We start from the raw sequence: 21,259 nt of genomic DNA on the forward strand, positions 1-21,259 counted from the left end.
TGTCGAAATTGTAGTTATTTGAAGTTTGGATTTTTTTTTTACGACTGAGGTAGTTAAATTAAATTTCTTGAGACTAAAGTACCGAAAAAAGGTACCGTTGGGTACCGGTATCGATTCACAGGTACCGGTATCGGTTCAAATGTGAAAGGTACCCATCCCTAAATACAATACATGTGCTCTTGCTCGCTCTTAGACTATATTCTATATATTATAACACATTACAAAAATAGAGAATTATTTGATACTCTCCTCATGGTGCAGTAAAGAACAACAGATAAGAAAAAGAAGAAGAAAGACTCATTTTATCAAACAATTATTAAACAACAATAACTCACATACAGGTGTCAAATGGGGGGTGTTGTGGAGCGATTACAGAATAACCGTAACAAAGGATTTGATTATTCATATTGTTGAAAATCTATTTAATGTCTTAACTAAGCACACACTCAAATTAAGATTTGTATAAAAGCTGAGGGAAATAAAATCCATTTCAGTGTGAATGTTTTTATTTTGCCATTCTAGAAGCTTACAATGTCTCGGTTTTAGAGGGGTTTACAGCTTTATCATTACCCCCCAAATTAATGTTTAAAACTGTGCTTGTTGTGCACCTGGCCATCGGTTTTCACAGAGTTTCACACTCACGACGAGTCGCGAGCGGGAACACAGCAGTCTTCCCAAACCATAGAACACCTTCCATTCCCATGCCGTCTGGGTTTTCTAGGCTCTGCGCTGTTTTGTTTCCTTCTCCGTTTCTCCTCCCTCGCTCAGACTCCTCCCGGAAGTGCTGCTGACGAGCTTGGCCTGTGGGAGTGGGCAGGGAGCCAGCAGTGGCCAGAAATTTCCAGTTCCAACTGGATCTCACGGAGGGGGGGAGCAGTCACCCATACACAAGAGGTAGGCAGTGAGAAAATAATATACCAGCAGTCTTCTAAAATTCCCCTGTAGCACTTCTGCCTCAAACCACATGTGTCGCTAAATGCATTCTGAGCTGGGAAGTCTGTTGTGTCCAATGGGTGATGCAGTCAAACAAACAGGTTGCATTTGTCCAGTTGTGTGCAGCCATACACACAAGCAAACTGATGTTTTCTTAGAGCAAAGCTGATTTGCAACAACAAAGCACTTTATTACCAAATCCTAAAAACCTCAGCTTGTTCATGAATGCACAAGTCCACAATCACAACAAATGAGATGGATGAAAATAAAAAACATAGCATTTAAGTTAATGTATTCAGCACCTTGTAATATTTAATAATATAACAAGACCGTTGTCGTTTCTTGGGGATTTGATATATAGTACTACAAATGCTAATTTTTTTCTAGTAAATAAGAGGCACAGTTCAACTTTAGTTCCAACCAGATGCTTTGTGTTTTCAATTACCGGTAAGATGAAATCAGGATTTTTTATTTGATTTTTTTAATGCCACAATCTGAAAAACTAACCGGCAGAACAAAACGGTGGTTATTCACATAACCCTAGTTATATGATTGCTGGTAGGGTATCTTGCTTCACCTATTGGACTGCTCATCATGACGCACACTGAAATAATTTGACCCAATGCACCGACATGAACACGCCCCCACCGGCAGCATATAAGCAGGCGTAGGCCCCACAATCTCCCTTCCTAGCCTCTTTCATGAAAAAGACTAGGGCCAGCAGGGTGAAAAAAGCATGAGGTTTTGCCAGCATTAGTGTTATGTAAATCGCCACCATTATATTTCATGTTGGCTCCACGTCTTGCTTCGCCTATTGGACTAAAGGGCAAAGTAAGCATGTAGCTAGGGCTGGGCGATATGGCCTCTAAATGATATCACAATATTTTTTGCTCCATCACGATACACGATATATTAGGGGTGGGAATCACCAGAGATCTCGCGATACGATACTATTGCGATACTTGAGCCGCGATACAATAGTATCGCGATACTCGATATATCGCGAATATTGCGATAATAAAAACATTTTTAACTGCAAAGTAAAACTGTCAACATGTTTTATCTAATAAAATAAAGTTCAGTCTGTTCATCTCACTTCAATCATTTTTATTGCAGAACATGGTATTTTCTCAAGCAGACAGATGTAAACACTAGTGTTGTCACGATACTGGAATTTCGACTTCAATACAATACCTTGAAAAGTATCGATACTTCGATACCATTTCGATACCAAAAATTAAAAAAAAAATAATATATATATATATATATATATATATATATATATATATATTTTTTTTTTCTTTTCTTTTTTTTACAAATTTTGCTTTTGTTGCTGGTTGATTCTCCTCAGCTTCACTCTGGTACTATACGAGAAGATAAATACACTTTTAAAACCCTTTGTTTTAAAAAGTGAGAGAGAAGAAATGCGTGACTGCCACCTACTGAGCGCACCTTTCTAGTTTTGTACTAGTGTAGTATGGATGGGCTCGACCTGACGTTGGAAACGGGGTAGCGTTGTGTCGAGTTCATGCGTGTACTAGTGTAGTATGGATGGGCTCTACCTAACGTTGGAAACGGGGTAGCGTTGTGTCGAGTTCATGCGTGTACTGGTGTAGTATGGATGGGCTCTACCTAACGTTGGAAACGGGGTAGCGTTGTGTCGAGTTCATGCGTGTACTAGTGTAGTATGGATGGGCTCTACCTAACGTTAGAAACGGGGTAGCGTTGTGTCGAGTTCATGCGTGTACTGGTGTAGTGTGGGTGGGCTCGGCGTTACTCCGTTTCCATGAAGTAATTATAAAAGGTGGCCAGCTAGCTAGCATAAGCTAACGGAGCTAACGGACGGAGCTAACGGACTAGCTAACTTTAGCTAATAACTTTGTTTACAAACTGAAGACAGGTCTGACACGTCTGTGAGGGGGAGGAGGCTGCAGCAGCTTGTGTCTGTTGGTCTCTGAGGAGGAGGAGGACAGCAGCGTGTCTGTCTGTCAACAACTTGCGGTATCGATACTGCAGAAAGTATCGGTATTTCGGGAAATGAGTATCGAAACCGTTTTAAATATTCAGTATCGGTATGTATCGATACTTCGATATTTTTGACAACACTAGTAAACACTGTAATCTGTGTTGCATGTACCCGACAAATTGAACTGTTTGTATTACAGTCATATTCCAACTTAACTAAATGCACATGTGTGTGTGTGGACTACATGTACTATTACAGGTATTGAAATGAACAATGCAACTTCCTTATATCGATACTTGGCGTCCCTGTATCGATACAGTATCGCCACGCAAAGTATCGCGATACTACTACGTATCGATTTTTCCCCCCACCCCTACGATATATATTGCGATGTTTTGATATTTCCTCTAAAGCACTTACAAATGCTTGATTTAACCCTTTGATGGATACAGTCACGCCAATATGATGATTGATTATATAAACCTCTGTTGTCAAGTCTCGTCAATATAACCCCCGCTCCCCCATTAATGGAACTGGTGTCGTGGATCACTCCCCTGTGAGCGTTTCCAGGGTTAGCGGCTAACGTTAGTTAGCTTAGCTTAGTTAGCTAACTTAGTTACCGCCTCTCTGTCTCTGGGTGTGTGTGTGTATGTGACGTAAATTGGACGAGTGTGTCTGTGTGAGGGAGAGGAAAGTGCTGCGCTAAAGTAAGTCTCATCTCAGCCGCGGCGACTTAGAACCTGACATGAGGTTTTGTGCAAAACATCACGATGTCCACAATATGTTTAAAAGGTGTATCGTTAACACTTTGATTGCCCAACCCGAGTTTTCTCGGGCTTACGGGTTGAATGCCCACTCACGAGAATTCTCGTATTTTATAGTTTTTCAAAAAAATTATCGATCTGAAATAATATTTCATCAACCAAGTCTACCGTTAGAAATCCAACCACTCCAGGCGGCGTGAACACTTAAGGTAACCTACTTGCGTTCAGCGTTTCTCTGATTGGCCACGACGCCCATGTGACCGCGGCAGAGCGAGAGAGCGGCAGAGCGGAAATAGGCTGCTGCTCCGGCGAAAGAAAGACAGGCATTCTATTGCCATGCTCTGCGACAAACTAACCTTAACCAACTCCGAAAGAATGCCTAACCTTAACCGGCAAAAGAAAGACAGGCATTCTATTGCCATGCTCTAAGACAAACTCTAACCTTAACCAACTCCGAAAGAATGCCTAAACTTAACCCTAACCTTAACCAACTCCGAAAGAATGCCTAAACTTAACTGGCGACGTTTATATAGAGGCGATAAATTAATTAAACGTAAAAAAAAAAAAAAAAAAAATTGAAGTGATTCGAACTTGTCACCAACTGGACCGCAGGCTCCACAGCAAGCTGAGGAACGAGTTGAGCTAACCGTCGATGTTAAAACAGGGGGGATTGCGTATGCATAATGCCGCGGCAACCTGCGCGCCGCTGCCACTCTGCCGCTGCCGCTCCGCTCTGCCGCGTCGCCGTGCTAGGCGTGGTCACGTGGGACGCTGAACGCAAGTAGGTTGCCTTAATGAATGAAGCCTCCAGGCGCTCAGATGTGAAAAAAGCGCCCCCTATCGTCTAGGGGTGGGAATCACCAGTTTCATCATGATACGATACGATATCGATTCTTTGGACAACGATACGATATTTGCCGATATCACAAAGTCTCTCACGATACAATACGATACGATTAGATTCAGGTGCCTGCGATCGATATGAGATGATATCATATGCCCATTTAACACAATCAGTAACATTTAGATCAACAAAAAAAAGGCAATGAAAATATCATTTGACATTTGTATTTTTGAGCTCTTCCAGACATTTAAAGGAAAATCAATCTATTGTTTTTAATACAAATAGACCTCCTGTTCACTGTAAAGTGCCACTTTTTATATATTGAGCTTTAAACTTTAAGCTACATTTTTTGGAACTCAAAACTCACAACCTCCCTCTCCCAAACCGTTCCTACAACAATTTGTTGATGTTGCATGATCATGTATAGGCCTACATTTATTATGTATTATATTGTTTATGTTTAAATAACATTTTAACATCAAACTCCTCTGACCTCATCTGGTCTTTCCAAAGACGCGCGCACACACACACAGAAAGGGAGAATGCTATGCTGTAACATCTACACACACGGAGCTACTGCTGTTGTTCTTGGGCGGATATGAGACTCGCCACAGGATTTTCAAAATAAGAGTATCGATATGAATCGATCTTATTACATCGCATCGATCCGATTCGATTGTTGATAATTACATCGATGTATCGATCTGGATCGATGTATCGTCCCACCCCTACTATCGTCTCCCAGATGGTAATTCACCCTTTTGGATTGAACTCAATGAAAATGAATGAGAAAAAAAATCCCTGACTCCACATTTTACTTCTCACTCACGCAGCCGGGGTTGATCAGCTCCACTAGTGAGCCTCAGAGCAGCGGAGATTATGTGTTTTTACAGTATACACGTGAATCAATAAAAAGATAGATTTTTTCGAATGGCGATCAGGAATTGGAATAATCCATTTGGATACCATCTGATCTCAGGTAAGGAATCTATGTTACCAGTATTAGGATAATCAGACTCGTTTTCACAGAGATATAAGCTTTTATGTGATTATGTGATATTGCTGTTTCACTGTGCGAGCAGTCAGGAAATAGGAGAATCGATTTTCAACTCGCGGCACGAGCGTGCATGCGCACACATATACTATCGATAATCTAGCGTTTATTTGAAAACGATTCATAAATAGGCCAAACAATGACAACGTTCTAGAATATTCCAGTAAAAGGCGATTATCATGGAATGTGTTATATTTTCCGTGAAAATAAGTGATTTTCAAAATGCTAGAAAACTGAAATGAAGCGATAAAAAAACAATCTGCTACGACAATGTTGACTGGAAAATTAGTCTTTGATAAGCGACGGGCAGATTAGACACATAGCCATAATTTAAAACATAGATTAGGCGATATTAACGCTAACATTGAAGTGGCCCTGGGCATTCAAAGAGGTAAAAAGGAATTAACCTTGGGCAATCAAAGTGTTAATGAACTGTACCCGATATTTATTTTATATCGTCATATTGCCCACCCCTACATGTAGCCCTGATCAATGTACTCTAATGGCTCTAATAGACCAAAAAAGGGATACAGCCAAACCCTGAAGCACACAAGGAGAAAGTTCAGGGCCCTCATTTATCAATAATGTGTAGAAAGTAGGGGTGTAAAGCAGGGCTGGGCGATATGGCCAAAAATTATATCACGATATCGATAACGATATTATATCACTCGATATCTATAATTATCAATATTGTTATAAGTATTTAAAAAAAGAATGTAACAACAGATGTATGTTTATTTTGCAGCAATTCTTTGTCATTGCCGCCATCTTTAGTGTTACATCCCCTCACACTCCAGTTCTCAGGCTGCAGCTGGTTTGAAAGCGAAAAGTAAACAGGCTTCTCTGCTGGCTGTGGTTCCAGGGGAGTTGAATAGTTCTGGCTCTGCTAGTTTATTTTCTATCTTTTGGCGCTTTTTTGGTGGACAAACCATCGCACATGTGCACCGTGACTCGCGACTAGCTCTGCTAGCACACATAGCCTACTGTGTACAGATGGTTTCAAACTGTATTTTAAATTAGAAAGCAAACTAAATAAATGGACAAGAGAAAAATCTCAATTTGGTCAGTATTGTCATTTGGACAAGCAAAGCCATTACTTTAAGTTGCAGGCAAGAAAGACAAGTCTGTTCACCGTCTCTGGTTTTAAAACTGCCCGGTTGCAGGTCACAATTTCTTTTTTAATATATATCGCAAAAATTATCGTTTTATCGCCCAGCCCTAACGCACGGTTTACGCACATATCTGTGCGTATGCAGCATTGATACATGAGGGCCCATGACAAAGCAGATGGGGATATCAGAAGGAATTTTCTACAACATTTAGTCCATTAAAATAAATATCACTGTGCGTAAAAGTAACAACCCACCAGGCACACAGAATAGATCGAGCTAGACTTAAGTGTGTGTGTGTGGGGGAGGGGGGGGGGACTCAAACACTGAGGACAGAGTGACTGAGAGATGGAACTCTCAGCCATGTCCAACAGGTAGAACTGGATAAAGGACCAGAGAGAACCAAGAGGCTGCAGAGCATAATGTCCTCTACCGAAAACCACCTTGAACAAAGCAGATGAGGTGGGTATTCCACGAATGGAGTGTGCTCTGTTCCAAACAAGTGGGTTTTGGCCAGCTAGGATGTAGCAAAGGGATAACAGTTGTTGGTTACACTGCCTTTAGTTGACCCCCGTGACACACCAGCAGCTGCTGGGTGGACCTGAAGCCCTATGTGTGTTCCAAATAAATAGAGTGCATGAATGTGACACAGTAGCTCAGGAGGTAGTATAGTAGTCATCTGGTAGAGCCATATGAAATGAGTTTTATTATTTTCCAAATTTCATTTGATTTTTTCCCAAATTCCGTTTTTTACGTTTTTAATATTTCAGAATTCTGTATTTTACTTTTTATGCTCATTTTACCATCAGAAATAGTGTCTAATAAGTGGGAATGAATACATGTACACAATTGAATAAGATATAACAGTCCATTTAATGTTTTTAAGTGCTGCCTGCAACTCAGAAACGGTTCAATTTTACACAATATTTTTCAAATATTGTGACAAAATAAAAACACACATTTCAAGTGTAAACAAAAGATACAGCTAGCTACTACTGACATTATCACAATGACAATGTCAGTAGCCTAGCTATATCTATTATATTGTGATGCAATATAGTAATGCATAATTTAGGCACCTTTAGTTTATTTCGTTTATAAAGGACAGTGTATAATGACAATCGTTTGCATTAAACAAATGGATGGGTGCACTAGATTTAGCTAGAAGCTATCATTTCCATCTAATAGTCCTATGTACTGTAACGTTACATAGATATTTAAGTTTATTTCGTTTATAAAGGGCAGTGTATAATGACAATCGTTTGCATTAAACAAATGGATGGGTGCACTAGATTTAGCTAGAAGCTATCATTTCCATCTATAGTCCTGTGTACTGTAACGTTACATAGCTATTTAAGTTTATTGTTTCATGCATTGCGTTGTTGCAAACTGGGGAGGTGTAAATTAAAGAGGTTAAAACTAATAACAGGCTGAAAAAACAATTAGCCTATTTAATAGGCTAAACGCGTAAAATATAGGCTAAACAGTGCGTAAAAGTGCGATGTCTTTTATGCTGCACTGTGACAGCACTCCATCGTGGACACTGGACAGCCAGCTGAAGCGCGTGGGCCATACATCCCAAACTTTGTAAACTTGCGTCTTTCATGCATTTGACCACGTTTCGGGCATTATCTCGGAGTATGACATGAATATTTTCTTTCGGAATATGCCACGTCTGAAACATATTCTCGAATGCTGTTGCCAGCGCTGCAGCCTGCAGCAGTATGGGAGCCGGAAAACTCTTGGGAATGCAGGACCGCTTTACGGAGTTGGAAGTCTGCGTCAATCCACTGAGCTGACATCAGAGCTCCAAATATCACTGGTAAAGCTAATTGAAGAAACGTCTTCTTTCAGAAGGCTATCAATGTGTGAATACACTGCCTGGTAGAGCTCGGGTACAGGGCAATGTCTGAAAAATACGTGCAACCTGGGAGAGTGTAACGGCGTAACGCGGTCGTCGAGCCCTATGAATCCATTACTTTTCATGTGATCACCTTAGCCTTCTGACTACCACCGTTATACGCACATGTGCCCTCTAACGTGGTTTGCATTAGTGGCCGCATTGTTTCCTCTGACTTTTTTTGCGCCAATAATAACGAGTTGAGTTCACCATGTAGGCTGCACTTCAATGCAGAGTCTGGCATCAGTTTGCTTACATCAAACACAATGAATGGTTTTGTTACACACGTATTATTATTCTGCAGTGTTCTGGAGGTCCAGATTAATGGTTGGGGTTGGTTCAACGGCGGGGTATGGATTGGGCTATCACCTAAAGTCCACGTTTATTATTTTCTATATATATATATATATTGTTTTATTTGTAAGATATATATTTACTGTTGACCTGATAGTGTTTTATTGTTCGCCCGTATATGCTCCTAGTATCGCCGCTGCTTACAACGGAGACAAAGTTATACCGTTAGTTTTGTATACAGCCGAGCCACTCAACACATATTGAACGGAGAAAAAACGGCAGCAGCATAAATCTTAAAATGTTTTGTATGTATTATTATTTTATTTATGATTATATATATTTTTTTTTTTTACTTCGCTTTGAAATATTATGTAAGGGATAATGTATAGCTACTAGGGATGGGTACCTTTCACATTTGAACCGATACGGTACCGGTACCTGTGAATCGATACCGGTACCCAACGGTACCTTTTTTTCGGTACTTTAGTCTAAAAGAAATTTATTTACCTACCTCAGTCGTGAAAAGAAAATCCTAACTTCAAATAACTACAATTTCTACCTTTTTCGGCTTGCTATTGCTCCAACTGCTTTGTTGTTGAATCAAGTCAAATCCTAGGTAAGCATCAGTGGTGCGTTATTGAAATCATCTGGGGTGACACGCACCACGTGCACGCGCGCTCCCGCGAATGCGCATTTAATGTCCCCTCGCTTGGGCACAGACTAAAGACAGTGCCTAATTGCCTCTACGAATGGAATGTAACACGTCTTCACAACAAGTTAGGTGTGAATGTGTCTGAGAACGTATTTAACACACCTGACGACCGGCGCTATTGATATGCAAATAGCGAGTGAGCTTGCACACCGTGCTACCCCGTCCCATGAACAACGCATGCCTGGTAAGCATATATTGTGCGTGTGAACGTTGACAAGAAAAAAAGTATAAAAAAAAAAAAAAAAATTATCTCACTTGAATCGATACTCGGTAGTACAGACGTGTTTCGGTTCGGTACCTCAAAAGAACCGAATTCGGTACCCATCCCTAATAGCTACAAGGTCATTGTCGCAAAATAATTGACCGACACGGAGTTTAGAATACCGAGGCGCCTCGCCGAGGTATTCTAAACGTTAGTGAAGGTCAATTATTTTGCGACAATTACAGAGTATAGCTATACATTATCCCGCTTATTACATGGCTAACTTACTAACAATATACCTAATTCATTTTACACCATCGACAAGACGAGATCAAATGCAGACGCAGTTGTTCTGTGGCTCTGTCAGCCCAAATAAAGTGATTATTATTATCGCCGGCAGCCGGCAGGTGTGTCTGATTGCACTGATGCAGTGTGTGTCAGTGGGCTTGATTGCTCCAGCTGCGAAAAGCAATAATCACCGGTGATTATTGCGCGTTGCCCATGGCAGCGGTCAGTTATCGAAAAATAATTCACCACTGCCAGGGGCTATTGCCCAATCACAATCAAGCATTTCGGCGAATGTGAAAACGCCATGTAATAAAGTGAAATATTTTGCACTGTTGTCGCATTTATCTTGTTGAAATCCTCCCACAGGTTATTTTTTGTAAGTCGACTGTTCTGCACACCCCTATATATTCCCATGGTGCTCAGCTGTCAGCAGTCAGCTGGCCTCCCGCTGCCCTCGCGCAGTTCCCAGGTAATCACGTAGTGCTGAGGTTGCATTCTGTATGTGCAGTGTCATGATGGCAACCCCCGCTAAGAAAGCTAAGGAAATTCGGGCATTCCAGCACTCGTGGACAGACGACTACGGGTTTGTGTGTCAGAAGGACCGTGCTGTGTGTACTTTATGTTTGGAAAATGTAGTTTGTCGAACGTCAGGTGTGAAACGCCATTTTGAGACGAAGCATCAAAAAAGTTTCAAAGATCAGGCGGATAAGGCAGAATCCATTAAACGTGCCATGGCCAGGTATGGAAAGCAAGCCAGCACCCTCAAAGTGTTCACGACTGCTAAAAGCCACGCAACTGAAGCAAGCTATCGCATTGCTCATTGCATTGCGAAATGTGGAAAGCCATTCACTGATGGCGAGTATATCAAGGAGGCTTTTCTCTGTAGCTCAGATGTTTTGTTGGAAGGCTTGCCAAACAAAGAGACAATAAAATCAAGGATAAAAGATATCCCCATGTCAGCTCGAAGTGTTGATAAATGCTACATAAATGGACATACCAAATCGTTTTCTTAGAAACGGCTTATTTATGGTTTATCTAAATACTAATTTGATGCTATGACTGTTTATATCGCTATGCAACATCTCCCCTTTAAGTAGCTGTGCGTCTTGATCATTTTCTTAAACCCCTCGTTTTGAACGGTGTTGATTGACTTGATGGATATGACGATGCACTATATAACGTTTGCGTTATTGAGGCTTGTGTGGTCTGACGGCTGGGATTTTGTGATGTGGTTGTCCTTCATTGCTAAATCCTATTCAACTTTATGGTGACGTTTGAGGTGGTTGTAGAGGTTGGTTGTGTTACCTTGCGTTGCTGCGATGGTGCCAAAGCATTGTATGACTCCTCCTTGTACATCATCGTCGGGTTTAATTAAACCCGAAAAAGTTCCATACACTGGAATGTGCTCCTTTTTTCGGTATAAGCACAGTAGTGGATACATCACTGTCCCTCACCACCGGGATTTTCTTCAGTGTCGCTAATTTCTTCTTTAGCTTGAATTTTTTTTGTCTTGCTCGTTCGACATGTGCCGTGTTATGTGTGAGCTCAGCTGTTTACTCAGCTGAGTAGCCTGGGGGGGAGGGGCATTGTGGGGAGGGCAGCGGCAGTGAGCGCTGTGTGAAGAGAGAATAATAGGAGCGATTGTTTTTAATGCAATTGATCTCCATTTTGACGCAAATGCAAATACATCAGAATCGCCGTCATTTAGAAATGAGATCGGCATAGGTCTATGAATCGAGATTGCGGTCTTTTTACTATTAATCGCGCAGCCCTAGTCGGTACCCTTAAAAGTACAGAGTTCGGTACCCAACCCTAAACTGCTCCCGATAAGCAGGTTGGCACCTTGCATGGTTGCCTCTGCCATCTGTGTGTGAATGTGTGAGTGAATGTGTGAGTGAAGGGTGAATGTGAGGCATAAGTAGTAGTAGTTTTGTAACTTTGGATAAAAGAGTTATATAAATGCAGTCCATTTACAGCAGGTGCAAGCTCTTTTCCATCTCATCAGAATGAGGATGTGGATAGAAGGCTTTACCTACATCTGTAAAAAGATAGCAAAAAGAGCTCTGGGTGTTCTTGGGGTTAACGTCAGGGTTGCGCCTCAGAACTGCCCTGCTACCATCACCATTGATAAGACAGGCATTTTGGTTGAACCGACAAGGCACAAGCTCACAGACACGTTTAGCTGACATGATAACCAAGAGAAACACCATCTTGAAAGACCGCTGACTCAGAGGTTTCTGTTCCAGAGGTTCAAAAGGAGCTCCCAGAACCAGTGGGAGGTCCGATCATGGAGACGATACATGCTTTACTGGCTTGAGATGTATTGTGGGCAGCAGACAGTGCTAAACAGTGGGTTTTCATTAAAACCTCGGTGACAGGCAGAAATAACTGAAGCATAGACCTTCACAGTCAAAGCTCGACAGTTTGACCAGCATAAACTGGAGAAAAACTACAACCGAATACAAGGGTCAGGATATCGGATCTAGACCTCACCTTGCACCATGCCTGGAAAATGCTATGTAAAGATTGGTAGTGGACAGAGCTTGCACACGCACTCTGGATGGTTTTAATCATTGAGGAATTAATACCCATTTTCTCTAGATTTAGGGTGTCTTCTCATTAGGAACGGGTGCTCCGCTCCGTCCTCGCTCCATCCTCGAGAGCGAACCCCCTCCCCTCCCTCTCCCCCCTCTGGTTTGTGTACACACTACAATCTCGTGTTTCGTTCTCAAGTTCAATTGAGGAGAGCAACTCTCTATATTCCATTATATTTCTGAATGAACCAAAACAGTTACACAGGACATTTTCCCTGTACCTCGGGAAGTAATGTACCAGCTAAACCTACACGATGGGTTAGATACAGGCGGGATTTGGGATACTTTTCCTACACTAAAAACATTATGGCCATGCCGCGCGCTAACCACATAGATTACAGACAGATAGACAAAACATATATCGAACAATGTAAAAGATAATATGCATATATACTTGATCGCTATAGTCCCGCTGAACACAATTAGTCACATTGATAAGCCGTGCGGTTTTGGTCACTTACGCTGCACGTAAAAAACACGACGGATCAGACACTGAAAAGTCATGAGAATATGGATGCTAAAACTTTACTTACCGATTGGCAGGCTAGTTGATGGACTAACGTCAGGCTGCGTTACTGGAAGTAGTAATAGTGGGTTGTGAATCTGATTGAACAAACACGTCGGGCTCCCTTGCTTTGGATGGGCTAACCAGCCACATTACTGTGGGTAGTGATTAAACAACGGAGGGATCACTGGTTGGTTTTGGCCGATTATGCTGTCCACTGCATCAAACCACGGAAAATATATTGAAGCCTCATCTTCTTCACTTTTAGCTCGACATTGTTGACTGATCCGTTGTACCCATGCACGCACATTTTCTAATAACAGCATTATTAGCCAATCCAACGAAAGACGTGCTGGAGAAAAGCCAAATTGGATGTTGCGTTGGTCTTTTACGTGTTATTTGTTATTCTAAAATGCTAATTCATCTGTATCTGGATAACCAATGAATGGATTTTGTCGAGGCAGGTAGCGTTATTTCGTGGAAATTGATATCTAATGACTGGTGTATTTTTCGTCCACGAAAAATGGAGGCTCTAATTATTTTATTCATAGAGACTCTCGAGCAATAATAAGATAAGATAAGATATTCCTTTATTGATCCCCTTGGGGAAATTCAGGCATCATAGCAGCATGGGGGGGAGGGGGGGAGGGGTACAGGTAGTAAAACAACACAGTATACAGGTAGTAAAAGACAACACAGGCAGTGTAAACAATTTGATCAATATGGTCAATATAATTTACTATCTGACTAGCTGAGGAATATTCACATTATTCACAGTGTCACATAAGGTGCAGTATGCATGAGGTAGTGTTATAATTTACTATCTACTGACTATACATTAATCAAAGTACCAGGGTAGTGTAGGTTGTCCCCCTTGGGTTCCTATAAGTCCCAGGTCAATGTCTGGTAGCAGTCGCTGTCGCTGCCCCCTGTTGTGGAGCCTGGAGGCTGCTAGTCGCTGCCCACTGTTGTGGAGCCTGATGGCCGCTGGTATGAAGGACTGTCCGAGGCGGTTAGTTGAGTGTCGGGGGGGAGGGGGGGGGGGGGTAATAATTATTACCTCCATTTTTCGTGGACACCAAAATACACCAGTCATTAGATATCAATTTTCCCAAAATAATGCTACCTGCCTCGACAAAATCCGTGCATTGGTTATCCAGATACATGAATTATCATCTCAGAATAAGTGGCTTTGTCCGCGCATAGGGTCCATTTTCTTGCTGGAAAACCATCTCTGTATTTTACGCATCTGGTGTAGGATTAGATGGACCACTGGGTGGGCTGACGCCATCCTGCCCGGTAGGCAGATTACAGGCAGAGCTGTAACCATCCTGCGAGGATGGAACTCTCTCTCAGCAATAGGGCTGCAACGATTAGTCGACATAATCGACGACGTCGATCATAAAAACTCGTCGACGCCAATGATGTTCCCTGGGATGTTAAGCTAAGAAGTCTGCTAAGAAGGATATATTATTTATTATTATTATTATTATTTTATTTCATTGTGTTTTTAGCCCTAGTTGCACTTTTGTTGCAACCCCAGTTATCCCATTAGTTCCCCCAAACTTACTGTCGGTCTGTTATGTTAAGCTAAGAAGTCTGCTAAGAGCCCGGAAAAGGAGCCGCGCCCACAGGAAGCAGAGATGGAGGGTGTGACAGAAATAATCGTTAGATTAGTCGACTAATCGGGGGCGGCTAGGTGGTGCAGTGGGCAAGGCGCTCACCACCAATGCAGGAGATGCTGGGTTCGAGCCCAGCTCTCCGCATTGCTATCAGCTTGGCTGGTCGTTCATACTAATACAATTGGCAGTATTAGGGGGTGGGAAGCTGATGGGTGGGGATCGGACGTTGTGGACAGCGACTCCTACAGGTCGGTTGGTGCGCCTGCGCAGCAGAATCAGGAAGCGACGGGGGCGGCGTGCCCTCCAAACGCAGACCCCCGACGCTGAGAGATCGCGCTGTGCAGGTGAAAAGATGAGACTGCTGCTTCCTTGAGTACCGGAGGGGACACGTGATGTAAGGCTTAGTCCACATTGCAGCCGGCTTGTGGGAGGCATGGCCTAACAGCGTTCGAGACAGGGGAGGGTAGAATTGGACAATACGAAATTGGGATGGGCGAAAATAGAAAATGGGAGAAAAAGTAGATAAAAAAAAAAGATTAGTCGACTAATCGAAAAAAAAATCGACGGATTAGTCGACTACCAAAATAATCAGTTGCAGCCCTACTCAGCAATAATAAGATATCCTCCTGTTGCTGCAGCAAGAGAGAGGTAGAGTCCAGAATGTTGGCCCAATAATTCTATTCGCTGACTAGAGGTTGAACCATTTCCAGTTCACAGTGAACATATCAGAATATCATCCAGGTAGAATAGAATCCTTATTCGCCGACATTGGTTCTAGAGCCACCTCCAAGCCGAAAGGTTGTTTTTTTGTCAATATTGGACTATGGTGATGTCATTTACAGGCATGCGTCTGCGTCTACATTAAGGCGAGACACTGCAGGTGAATAGTCAAATATACTTTTTTTGTTGATTTTGAGATTGTTATATTTTGCTTCCTAAACTTGTCTTCTATGAAACTAGTGACAATAAAACATCAATAACACACATTTAGTTGTTTATTTTACTTCATTTTGCCTTATTGCATCCATAAATATGCATATATTAAATTGGGAAGTGCCTCATTTGCATATATAAACATAAATTTCAGAAAACTTGCAATATATGTTTTCTTAGTTTATATGTACATAACAAACTGGGAAAGTTTCATAGTGATATCTATTCAAATATTGTTTGCCTATTAGGGGGTACTACACTGTTTGTAGCCTGTATGTAGTTCTGTTCAGTTCAATAACATCATTATTATTATTATTCAGTTATCAGGCATGTGTTTAGGTTGTCTATTACTAATGGTTTGATTAGGTATTGTGTTTGTAAATATCTGTTTAAAAAAAAAAAGTATGGCATTTTACAATACCGAACTTTGAAGACGTTTTCCCAAAAATGAGTTTTAAGAGTTTTTCCTCATACTCTGAGCCAGAAATCTCCACTTCAGTAGCACTCACATACACCAAACCTTCCAGTTCTATTCATATCTATGTTCTGAAGGTATTTACAGAAGGGTTTGTTGATATCGCATTCATACCCTGATTTATATCACATTTTATTCCTAAAAACATGGCGAAATATGGAATTTTACCATAAAAATGGACTGAATGGAGTATTTTCTGATTTATGGAGTGATAAGAGATATCCAAAATCCCCTCTGTAATAACATTTGGCTCTAATATGTCAACAAAATGAAACTATAATTTTGAAAATGGCTTTATCCAATGTTCAGATTTCTGTCCTGGAATTATATGCAAATTAGTGCATATTTAAGTAGATCATGCCTCATTTGCATATTTAAACATAACATTTCAGAAAACTTGTAATACAAAAAAGTCTGGTCTTAATATAAGTAATCAACTGGGGAAGTTTCATTGTGATATCTATTAGTACATTTTTTTACCCTATTCACCTGTAGTGTCTCCCCTTAAGGCCTTTGGATTCTGCCTACCACTCCGCCCTAAGATTTATTACGGGTGACAAATATGATACTCACCATTGTCTTTTGTATGAGAGGGTAGGCTGGCCATCTCTCTCGTTGCGACGTAGTTATCATGGGTATCTTTTTATCTACAAAGCAATTATTGGCAAACTTCCACCTTATATTACATCTTTGTTGGTCTGGAGTGCTGTCACCTACCAAACTCGTTCGAATGATCGGCTTGTGCTCAGGGTGCCTCGAGTTCGGTCTGAGCTTGGAAAGTCTGCCTTCTCCTACGATGCTCCATACACATGGAATACCCTGCAACAGACTCTAAAGCTTGGAGCATTCCCGTCATTCATGGAGTTTAAAGGCATTGCACTTGACCTATGTACTGAATCATGTAATTGTTTTTAATCCATCATTGTAGTAATTGTAATTCATTGTAATTAATAACTGTTATGATATTTGTGTCCTTTGTTAACTCGTCATCACTGTAAATGAGGGAAACCTCAGTGCTTTCACAAGTATAAATAAAGGTTTGAAATGAAAAAAAATGAAGCCGAAAGGTATTCTGATTCGTACGCTTTCCCTTGAAAGGCAAAACACAGGAATATTCTGTGTGGAGGAAAGATGGGGATGTGAAAATTAGGGGTGTGGAGCGGCCGGGTAGCGCAGTGGACTAAGCGTCCGTCTACCACTGCAGAGACACTGGTATCGAATCCAGCTGTCAGCGGTGCCTCCGGCTCGGCCGGTTGTCATACACGCTGACACAATTGGCAGTGTCAGCGGGAGGGAAGCCGGTGGGTGGTAATCTGGTCGTTGTAAACAGCGACTCCTACAGGTCGGTCAGGGCGCCTGCACAGCGAGGAAGGGATCTGGGTGAGGTAGTTTGCCCTCCCACGCGTTACACTCACCCAATGAGAGTCCTCGCTGCCAGGTGAAAAGAGGCTGCTGGCTGTCTCCTATGTATCGGAGCATGTGATAGACTTCAGGGCTCCCTAGACTGGCAAGTAGGGGGCAAATGCGCACAACGACCAGGAAGGGGAGGGGGGAATTGGCATAACAACTAAAATTGGGATGGGAGAAAAATACAAGAGAAAATAGAAGGAGACAAAGTGGATCAAAAAAAATTAGGGGTGTGAAAATGTCTCAATTCTAAGATGCATCGCAATGCGGACGTGAACAATTCTGCATCGATGCAGTGACAGAACATAATCGATTATTATAGCCTAATAACGTTGATCTGTGACTTTAGGCACATAGCGCACATTTACGCATATAACGTAGAACAATTTGCGGAAAATTTCTGCGGTGAAAAATAGTTGGTAAAAGTTAGACGTAGTACCTACTTACTGGTCACAGGAGTCTTCAATAACGTTTGGATGCTAATCCATTTTGTGAATCCATTTGTTGAAACAACATCTTTGTTGGCAGACGGCTCCTGCTATCTTAACGTTAGCAAGCTAAGCATGCATAGTGTGACCTGTGTAACGTTAATTAACTTGTGTCCCTAATGTTCATCGCATACAACTTGGTATAATCCAAACGTCCATTCAGAACGTTTGTATTATGAAATAAGACATTCGGCGGTATCTGAATATTCCTATGCCTTGTTCTGTGTTCAGCGGACACTGTTGACACGCCCACTACGCAAAGCTAGTGCTCCGGTCATGCATCCACTCAACTCATAGAAATAGGAGTATTGAACCGTTTTTAACAGCTGGGTATCGAGATACCTTTCTAGTATCATGCAACACTAGTAAAGACATTAATTTTGACATGCTGATTTAAGAACTTTCTAAATAAAAGTAAATTGATCTGACTGCTTGTATTAATTGATGAAAAAGTAGCCATGTGCAGTAATATAGATTATAAAATTGAGGATGTAATATATTATTGAGCTGCATCGAGATGCATCATAGAATCTAATCATGAGGCCAGTGAAGATTCACAGCTCTAGTGAAAATAGGCATCTTCTAGGTCTATTGACGTGAACCAGTCCCCTCTGGAGTAGGCCGCTTTCATCATGTCTGATGGTGAGACTATGGAAATTAGCTGTTTGGAGAGCAGAGATTGAATCTTGCTCAAGAGGGCCGTCACTGCCACTTTGTCTGATAACAAGAGAGTAGGACTCACAGCTAAGAATGGCGGATATGGGGCCGTGAATTGCATTAAGTGCCCCAGCCTCAGCGTTCTGTCAATTCATTCATTTTCCTTTGGGTAACATCCTCATTGGCTGAAGGAAATCCAGGATGACAATCGCCTCGAGTCAAAGTGAAGAGCATTCGAAAGCATTTTTTTTAAAGATTGTGGGTCACACACCTGCTTACTGCAGGTGGGGGCATGCCCAGGTCAGTGATGCATAGAGTAAAATTATTTCAGTGTGCCCCAATTGACGCAATGAGCAGCCCAATAGGCAAAGCAAGACACGGAGCCAGCATGAAATATAACAGCTGCAGCACAAAATGACTACAGTTCAGTGGCAATGGATACTGTTGTAACAAGCGTTCAAAATAGACCTTTTCATGCCTATAGAAAAGATTGCGTTTTTCAGATAATAGTCTAATAGTTCCCAGTGTCTATCAAATAGTAATTTTGTTCTGAGAGTTCCCCATTACTTCTTCACTTTGAGAATGCACTGAAGCTAGTGATGTCGGGGGAACCTGTACTGGAATGCTAAGCTAGAGAGAGAAACTTATATTAGAAGACTTGTGCAAGGCCAAGAGCCTGTGTGAACCACAGATGAAACTAGGGGCGAACTTTCAATGACATTCATTTTCCCATGGAGAGGTGGGACTGTACATTGGAATACTGACAAAGCCATACTTGGTCATTTACTGTACAACTGGTTTAGGACATTTGTAGGGGCCAGTTTCGAATTGCAGTCTCCCGTAGGTGTTCTTTGAGAGTGTTTTTGAAAGTGGGTAGTGATTCACATTCCTTTACAGCTTTGGGTAGGGCGTTCCACATTGATGTGGCATAATTGCGAAACGTGGTTAGTCCCTTGTTTGAGCCGAATCTGGGTTTAACATGATTTGTGGAGCTCCCTCTGGTGTTTTGTGGTATTCACTGACCTTTGGGAAGTATTTTGACATGTACATGGGTACCTTGGTCGTGTAGTGTATCTTGTAGACCAGGCCCATTGCAAGTTGCTGTACTCTGTCGTCTACTCTAAGCCATCCTAGGTTGTCAAAGTGTGCAGGGGTGAGGTGGGTTCTAGGAGTCAGGTCAAGCAGTAGTCTGACTAGTTTGTTTTGAGATGTTTGTAATTTGGTTTTTAGTGCCTTTGAGGTGCTTTGGTACCATGAGGTGCAAGCATAGTCGTAGTACCCTTGAATGAGTGCTCCTGCCAGAGTTTTCAGGGTATTCTTGTTTACCAGAGAGGAGATCCGGTACAAGAATCGAGTTTGTTGGTTGACTTTTCTTATTACATTGGATGCCATTTTGTCACAGGAAAGATTAGCCTCTAGGATGGAACCCAGGTAGGTAATTTCAACTTTCCTTGTGACAATATTGTCACCCACTGTAACTGAGAAGCCGTCGGTCTTGCTGAGTTTGTTATTTGAACCGAAGAGAATGGACTCTGTTTTGCCCATGTGTAATGATAGTTTGTTATCGGCGAGCCATATGCAGATTTTGCCTAGTTCCGAGCTGAGGGTTTTTTCAACCTGTAACTTGTTCTTGTCAGAGACCAGCAGGGCTGAGTGACAGTCGTCCGCAAACAGGAACAAGTTGCAGTCACAAGCTGACGACATGTCATTTGCATAAATTAGGAACAGCAGCGGTCCTAGTATGCTTCCTTGTGGAACACCACAGCTCACTGGGAGGGGGGGGGATAGGGTACCGTTTACCTCCACCATCTGTTCTCTTGTATCCAGCTCACTGATAGACTATCAAAACCAATTGCTTTTAGCTTGTCAATCAGAATGGTGTGATTGACAGTGTCGAAGGCCTTTTGTAGGTCCAGCATGACCATGCCGCAGTATTTGCCCGCGTCCACCTCTTGTTTGATGTGGTCGGTCAAATAGAGAAGGCATGTGTCAGTGGAGTGGGATGTTCTGAAGCCAGATTGGAATTCGTAGATTAGATTTTTTTCCGCAAGGTACTTTTCGACCTGTTCGCATACTATTTTTTCCATGACTTTCGAGATGGATGTAAGGATAGAAACAGGGCGGTAGTTGCCTGGGTCTAATTTGCTGCCCTTTTTGTGCAGGGGTGTTACTCTCGCAATTTTGAAGTCCTTGGGGACGTGTCCCTGTTTTATGGAGCGGTTTATTATGTGTGTGATGACTGGGGTGTGGCAGCTGCTGAGTCTCTGAGGAATTTGGAGGGGATGTTGTGATGGCCAGTGGCCTTGTTCGGTTGGAGGGCGCTCAGTTTTTTTGAGTACCTCATCTGTAGTTACCATTTCCAGTTTGAAGTCGTCTTTGTGGACACCTAGGTTCTTGTAGTATGCTACTATGTGTTCTACCCCATAATGCCCTGAGTGGGAGGGTAGTTTGTTTACCAGTGTTGTGGCTATGTTTGTGAAGAAAGTGTTTAAGTAATTGGCTACATCCAGCT

The 21,259-nt window shown here is 42.0% G+C and overlaps 1 protein-coding gene across 1 annotated transcript in view; it reads right to left on the reverse strand.

The window, feature by feature from the left end:
* spen (spen family transcriptional repressor) overlaps nucleotides 1-21,259 on the reverse strand; it is an 89,910-nt gene that overhangs the window by 18,906 nt on the left and 49,745 nt on the right. The window lies entirely within an intron of this gene.

The sequence above is a fragment of the Notolepis coatsorum genome (genome assembly GCF_963971535.1).
Source record: "Notolepis coatsorum genome assembly, chromosome: 17".
Lineage (NCBI taxonomy): Eukaryota > Metazoa > Chordata > Actinopteri > Aulopiformes > Paralepididae > Notolepis > Notolepis coatsorum.